We start from the raw sequence: 7,243 nt of genomic DNA on the forward strand, positions 1-7,243 counted from the left end.
CTCACAGAATCACAGATTCATTCAGAGATCTAGCTATCTGCCATCGGCTAGCTCAGTCTGTCACATAAAGTTTGCTTGCTGTGAGTCTGCACTGAATAATAGAAACTTCAGTCCTAAGGAAGGTTCGGCTGTGCTTAAAAGCAGAGCCGAAGATCTAAAGACTAACTAGAAAGCAAGAAATGCAACCATTTCCTGTTTTCTAGCTAATCTAAATCTCCCGGCACAGCAGAACACCGGATGGTCAGAAAGAAAGAAAAATAACAATTTAGCAGGCAAGTTTGCCGGGTAAGGAGTGAGTGGGCAGGGAGGGTTCCCGCAGGCCATGTGGGTGGCACAGTCTTGTTTTTCTGAGCAGCCTGGATTAATTGCTTTGGGGGGGCTCTGGGGTGACATTTCTCTGTGGCCCACCAAAATTTTCTTGCGGCCCACTGGTTGGCGACCACTGGTGTAGAGAGACACAAATAGGAACTTTATTACGGTCGCTGACCCACAAAGCACATTCAATAAAACGAACAACACAAAACTACTCTCTAAGAAGATGGTCTGTCTGTCTGTGCCAGGGATATGGCCCTGAAGCAAATATTCATAATTGGTTATGTGAACCAGAAGGGGGAAAGTATTCCCTAAATGCCTGGAAGAGAGAAACTAGGATGACTCCTACCTGCCTGAGGGGAATAAATTTTCAAGATTCTGCTATTAGAGCCTCTCAATAAAATAAAATGCTAGTCTTCCTGGAGGGTTAGGTTCCTGGCCCAATCCAACTCATAGGGATGACAGATTACCATTTTTGCACCATTTAGATATTATAAGATGACCTGCTTAAAAAATGTTGCAATTCTGATTTTTAGTCATGCTATTATTACAGCAGATAAATTTATATAAGGAAATAAAATGTTTCACAAAACTTACCTTACAAATAAGCAATGCTTTGGACTTCAGTCTTGTCTTGATTTTCTTACTAAATCTGCATAAATTGACTTCTGCAACTGACATCAACCCATGTTAAATGGTCATTTGCCCTCTAATAAAAGCTCAGATATAAGACTAGGGATATAGCATACTCAACCTGAATTTAAAAAGAGAAGCATAATTACAGAGAAAACAACAGATGCACAAGTGCTTAGCGAAGTGCTTAGAGAAAGAGGTCCTTCACTAATGTTTTTATTAGATCATTTCTATTCTACACTAGTTTCTAGTGTTCAATCACAAGTGTGTTCCACATTGCTTTCAGTCAACTTAAATAAAATATGAAAATTTGTTTTTTGCTTATACAGATATTCTGTCTATAATTTACCTACATTTCCTAAACTGAATACAGTAGCTCAACATTCAGAAAAGTGGATAATCAGAAATTGTTTGCCTTTTATCCATTCAAGAAGCACAAATGTGAGTATGTTTATTTTCAGCCTGAACCAAATTAAATGGTCCAATATCCTTTGCACTAGGCTGGTGTCCAAGCCTCTTTAAGTACTATGGTAACTGGAAATTAGCATACATTAATTTCTATATTGCACTATACAAGTTGAAACACTATCATACAACAGAGACCTGTACTACGCTTCAGTTTTAGAAGTATTCCAGTTTAAAGTAATGACCTAGTACTTTAATTCCCAATTAAAACAAATCTGATTATTAAACATGAGTTCATTCTCTTGCAGTGACCGAAGTATCTAGCCTCTTTGCCATGTGTAGAGTGGGAACTAAACTTAGTAAGTTTTTGCAGGATGCCAACAAGACTACAAAGCATGTTAAAAGTACTATAAAATGTATTATTTATACAAATTTTGAACTATATATTGAATTTATATATACTGCTATCTGTAGTGTCCTAGATAAACAGAGTGCAACACCTGTTTTAAAGTTTTAAAGCAGCCTCATTCTCTGGAAAGCTTGTATGCTACTTCAAAGGCAATTCAACTGCTATAATGCTTTAAAGACAGGCTCATTATACTGTCAAACACCTCTTCCAAATGCTTGTATAATCCTAATAAAGAAGAGCAGCACTGACTTTCCAAAAATTTAATTATGAATTTACACTAATGGCAGGTAACATTTGTGTGCAGTTGCTAAATTCATTTTTAGGATCAGAAAAGCATTTTGGTACTCCTTTTATATATGATTGCTCACTATCCCTAAATCCAAATAATTCAGCATAATCCAAATTGCAATGATGGAAGAATAACTTTGAGATATAAGCAGGTAAAGTCATATGATCGTTTACTGTCACACAAAAAATAACTGGTTGCTAACAGTTATGTCATAACTGTAAAATTTTAATTCTTCTATGAGAAGAATGCAGAATTGCAAAATAATATATTAATACCAGTGGTGGGATTCATTTTTTTTTACTACCGATTCTGTGGGCATGGCTTGGTGGGCGTGGCAGGGGAAGGATACTGTAAAATCTCCAGTCAGAGGGGGTATTTGCCAGTTCTCCCAACTACCCAAAATTTTCACTGCCGGTTCTCCGGAACGGGTCAGAACCTGCTGAATACCACTTCTGATTAATACCTAAATCAAGGGTAGTCAACCTTTTTATACCTACTGCCCACTTTTGTATCTCTGTTAGTAGTAAAATTTTCTAACCTCCCACTGGTTCCACAGTAATGGTGATTTATAAAGTAGGGGACAAAACCCCTACCACCCACCATGAAAGCTGGAACGCCCACTAGTGGGCAGTAGGGACCAGGTTGACTACCACTGACCTAAATCAACGTTTTCTTCATGTACATTATTTTCAAATATTTAGGCTATTTTTAAGAAAAGTGGTAGGAAAAAGAGCATCACCTACAGGTCAAACAGTTGTCAGCAGCTTTCTTCTTCTATAATACTTGGAGTAAGAAGTTGAAGCGCTTTGGTTGAAATACTCCATGTCCTTTCCAAAATGACACATCTGCAGTAAATGGGTGGTTTTGAGCATTCTGAGCACACTTTGAAATGGCTCTGTTCAGAGTGCAAAACACTTTACACTTAAAAACATTTACAAATGCTCAGAGGTTTTGCACTCCCAAAAACTCTGTCATCTTCAAAAAGATATTTAAAGTTCAAAACAGTTAATTTTTAATTGTTTATGTAGTATGTGGATCAGTTTTTATCCCTCCATTCTGTAGATTTACAGGGACAGCAATTAATCTAAAGAATGCTTTCATGTAAGCTATTTTTGTGCAACCAGTTTTGTGTGTGTGTGTTGGAAAATACAAACAAAACTGCAATCTAATTCAGTTCTGGTGCTTCCCTTTCAGCCCCTAATCTTAACAGGTTGCCTTGTAGCAAGCTTTGTAGCTGTTACTACAACTGTAGCTGCAGACTTTCACACATGACATGGTGAAATACCACCTTTCCGTAAAGCTGTCTATCCATCTCCCAAAACTACTTGCCACATAATTTCCTGGTAGCAGTATTATCTTATCCATCCCACCCCATTGCAGCTTTTTAATTTCATAGATTAGCTATTTAAGCACAGATATATAGGCTCCTCTATTACATAGTATAAAACTGTCCTAGGTTGATATACCCATAATCCTCAATAAATTCAAATTCTGATTTTTCCCCTCGCAATTCAAAGAGAATCTGTCAACTCTTATATTAAGCATGCATGTACTTAGTAATTATATATTTCACATGACTGCTATAGGACACTGTCCATTTCAATCATTCCTGTGGAAATAAGTATTATAGTATTGTGTTGCAATTGTGATGTATAACACCATAGTATATCTTTTTTTGATTAAGATAATTTTTGGCATTGTTAGGGGTCTCTTATGATAGAATAAAAATGAAGATAGAAAACAGGGATCTAAAAGAAATGTAGAAAATTTCACCAACATGGTGTGAGGCTTTATTTCAGAGAACAGTATGGATCCAGGCATTCAACCTACCTAACCAAATAATCTAATAGAAGCAGATTTTATTTATATCATTGTATAAGAAAGTTATTCACACAAGAAAATAAAAGTGTTGTAAGTTGTTAAACCAGAAAGATTCTGCTGCAAATGTTTCATATGAATGCATGCTATTCCAAGAATCTAGTAGAGAAGATAAATTTAACAAAATGGGGGTGACATCCTTTTTCCTCTCTGTCTTTTGGATATGATGAGATGAAACTCAGCTCCTCTTTACCTAGTCATATCAACTCCTTGCAATCCCATCTAAACCACAGAAACTTCCTCACTAGCTCACAGTACAGCCCGAGGGCAGCTCTAGTAAGTGGCAGAGTAACAAGATGAGAATCCACCAGCCTGATTATCTCAACATTGTACCTCAACAGGAGATCAACTACTCCAGCTCTGCTGCTATTTGTAACAGAGCTACTCTACCTAACAATAGAAATAACCCAGGTACAAAGAAAGTTAAAATATTTTGGACATGTGATGTGACACCCAGAAAAACACAGCATACTTCACTTAATCCTCCAAGGAAAGATTGAAGGCAAATGAGGTCCAGGCAGAAGAACATCATGGCTTCAGAATCTAAGGGACTGGTTTGGACAAAACTCAACAGCACTTTTTCATGCAGCTTTTGATAAAAATAGGATCGCCAACGTGATTGCCAATATCCAGTGACAGATATGGCACAAGAGGAAGGTACAAAGACAAGGACCTTCCCCAAACTGGCCAACAAATCAGATCCATAGGATTTTTTGCCTCACAGCCTTCAACTTCTATACAAATCTTTGCCTTCCCATTATTCAGCATCTGACTTTCTTGTAAAGCAGACACCCTATTATTGCCATTGTTGCAAAAAACCATAGGTTTTTGTCCTGAGTGTTGTGCTCTGTCGTTCTGAATTTTCCATGATGGAAAAAATTCAAATTATAAGCACTGCTTAAAAGAGTTCAGCTTCTTTTAAATAACAAAAGCTGTAAAGAAATCCATTATACAAGGGCTCATTTTATAAAAACAATTGATTCAGACAACGAATCTACTTTCCAAAATTAGGGTATAGGTGAAATAATCTGTATATATACGCATTTTTATTAATCAGAGCATCCCCATTGATTTCACAAAGGCAGTGGGAAACACAATGGAATACATTTCATGACAATTTTGTACTTTAACAAAAATATCAGCATAAAGGGTTTTATATACAGATAGTTTTCAAAAAGTAAAATCTTTAGTATATTTTATACACTGGGAAATAAGACATTTGAAAAGTGAGAGCCTGGAGCATGAAGTAGTCAAAAATTCTGTTCCAAGTTTTAAAAAAATGTAGAGGATCAACATTGTAGTTCAAACATTTTCTATTTTCTGTCCAGCCATGGAATCTATGAAAGCCATACATGAAATATCAAAAATAGATGAGTATCACTAATCATGGATGCTTGTATTTACACTGCAACTAAACTAATTATCAACTGTTTTATTTACAAACGTCTATTTTTTTTCCCTTGGTGAACATCATTTAAAATTTTAAAAACCATAGAAATGTCAGTTAGAAACCTTATAATCCAAAAATTCATACTAGTTTAGAACCATTCAAATTGTGTGAAAATAAATGTATGAAAATGCATATTTTAATACAAGCACTCTCACAAAAACTGAAACTTAGTGTGGATCCTTCCCTTTTAGTAATGTTGTAAGACAAAGATCAATCAATCAATTAGAAAATAATTTAAGAAACCTTTTAATATATTTTGCTAATTAGTACTGAACTAGTTGTTATGCTTTTGAATCTGAAAGTTATCTAGTAGTTAGCAAAATGTACTTATATACTTTTAACTAAAAATAGAAACTCTCTTTGGAATACCTGACTGGCAGATGGTAAAAGTGGCTTGTAAGGTGCTACAAGACTCTAAAACATACTGTCTTTAACAATGAGAGATCCAAAGATGGCTAGGAGCAAGGGGGAAGTGGAAGACAAAAAGGAGAAAACAGGCATAGAAAATAGATACAGGGATTTCAGTAAGCAGTTAACATGTCAACAGAATGTTAAATAGAAACAAAGACAAGAATGAAAAGGAGTTAAAAAATATCATGGTTCTATGTACATCTATATATAAACCCACAATGAGTTTAACTGCATTTACATATATGTAAATGTGAATAAAATTGCAGCTGAATATTTGCTTATGAAAGCTGAGCACAGGAAAAAATTGGGGATAAACTTATCAGTTATAAATAGGAAAAAACTGTTTTAAAAAAAGGAATTCTTATAACTATACTATTTGAACTTTCAGCTTAAAATTTACTGGCTTCATGCAATGCTGAATCAAAATATTTTCCATAACTAAACTTTTAAGATCTATATGTTTGCATTAACCAAAAGATCAACCTTTTTGGTTTAAAAATGCAAATACTGTATTTCAAATACAGAAACCAAAGATTAAGCACATCTACAGTAATAAAAAAAACCCAAAAAGCAATGGACAAGTGGGTGCTTTTGACTGGATAATGGGGGAGTAAATGAGAAAGAACCTGAATTTGTAGAAGCAATCATCAGTGAAATCTGATGATATATTAAATCACTTATATTTGGTTCATGGTACATCACAGGTAATGCTCAATTTACAATTCATTCAGTGACCGTTCCAAGTTATGACAGCACTGAACAGAGGTAAGACCTGTACCTGAAAGTATGGCTTTTGCAGTGTCCCCCTCCCCAAGTCACTTGCACTCAACTGCAAGGGCACTTTAACTGTCCCACCCACCCACCTCTCTCCCTCCCATCTATGCTCTTTTTGGGTACCCTGCATTCTATCACATATCCCTCCTATCCCGTCCCCCACCCCCGCTCAGAGCTGACCTTTGCCATCTCCTTCTTGGTGGCCAAGACCCAGACACGAGGCAAGGGTATAGCCCTGGGAGTGTGCAGTGAGGTCGGCAGGATGGTGGAACCTCATTTGCTTGCCAGGCCCAAGCAGGTCCACCTGGGGAGGAGGAAGCAGGACAGCAAGCGACAGCGCTCTCTATATCTGAGCGAGGCAGGAGACTCAGCGGCAGTTCCCCAGGGGAAGGTGGAAGCTATAGGGGAATTGCTGTATGGGGTGATTGCAGAATTGGAACAAGGGTAGGGAGGCAGGCTTCCAAGAACTGTAGCATGCAGTCTGCAGCTGATGGTACAGGTGCAGCTGGAAATGGGTCAGCAAGGGATGGAGGAAAGGTCCAGAATTGACAGAATCTATTTTCAGGTCCTCTCTTCTTAGTCCAGCCTTTTACTGCAAAGGCAGTGACACTTGTAGAGTAGAGGGAATGCCTCATTCACAGGCATTCTGACCAATTAGTTACAATTATAGGTAAGATAATCA

The sequence above is a fragment of the Pseudonaja textilis genome, chromosome 5, assembly GCF_049901715.1.
Source record: "Pseudonaja textilis isolate UNSWEBS1 chromosome 5, rPseTex1.2, whole genome shotgun sequence".
Lineage (NCBI taxonomy): Eukaryota > Metazoa > Chordata > Lepidosauria > Squamata > Elapidae > Pseudonaja > Pseudonaja textilis.